Here is an 810-nt window from a genome sequence, read left to right as displayed (position 1 = left end):
GAAACACAGTGTACCAGAAGCAGCTGGACCAGAGGGGCACTTCCATTTCCTCCCTGCCTTCTGGCTCTGGCTATGAAACTGGCCCAAGAACATGCTAGCTTTTCAGGACATCGCAGCGTCGTCTGGAGACGCGCGGAGGCTACGGTGAGCTGGGGTCTCCTTGCAAAGACGAATTGAGGAAAGCTGGCAGATAAGACGCGCGGTCTGGGCTACTGACCCGTGCTCTCACTTGGTTAGTGATCAAACTAAGGTCTTGCTTATGCCTCTTGGGCGATGGGTGCCCACGTCTCCTGAGACGGTCCACTTCCTGGAGGAATTGCTTTTGCAATTTCAAGTGTTTCTGCCCTGCATTTTCAAATAGTTTGTTTCCCCTCTTGAGGCAGGCTCAACCCAGCATGCCACGGCTCTCTGAGCAAGTTCTACTACAAAGTCGTGGAACTTAGTGATGGAATCACGGGGTTAAGATTGTCTTGCATTCGCTTCGGCAGCACGTGTACTAAAATTGGAACAACACAGAGAAGATGAGCGCGGCCCTTGCGCAAGGATGACATGCAAATTCATGAAGTGGTCCAGAGCTTCTTGCAGCAACATGGCTGGACCTGGAGATCATCATACTAAGTGAAGTAAGCCAGGAAGAGAAAGAAAAATACCATCTGATATCACTCATATGTGGAATCTAAAAAAAAAAAGACACAAATGGAGTTATTTACAAAACAGAGACAGACTCACAGACAGTAAACTTATGGTTACCAGCAGGGAGATGGGGTAGGAAAGGATAAATGGGGAGTTTGGGATTTACAGATACTAGCT

General features: G+C 48.3%; 1 non-coding gene across 1 annotated transcript; it reads left to right on the top strand.

Annotated features, from left to right (window-relative positions):
• Positions 1–472: 472 nt before the first annotated feature.
• On the top strand, positions 473–579 carry LOC116284059 (U6 spliceosomal RNA). The gene has a single exon (XR_004193845.1). It is a non-coding gene; the product is annotated as a U6 spliceosomal RNA (small nuclear RNA).
• The last annotated feature ends 231 nt before the right edge of the window (positions 580–810 follow it).

This window comes from Vicugna pacos, chromosome 17 (assembly GCF_048564905.1).
Source record: "Vicugna pacos chromosome 17, VicPac4, whole genome shotgun sequence".
Classification (NCBI taxonomy): domain Eukaryota; kingdom Metazoa; phylum Chordata; class Mammalia; order Artiodactyla; family Camelidae; genus Vicugna; species Vicugna pacos.
Note: the sequence above shows the minus strand (reverse complement) of the source record. Positions and strands in the feature narration are given on the sequence as shown.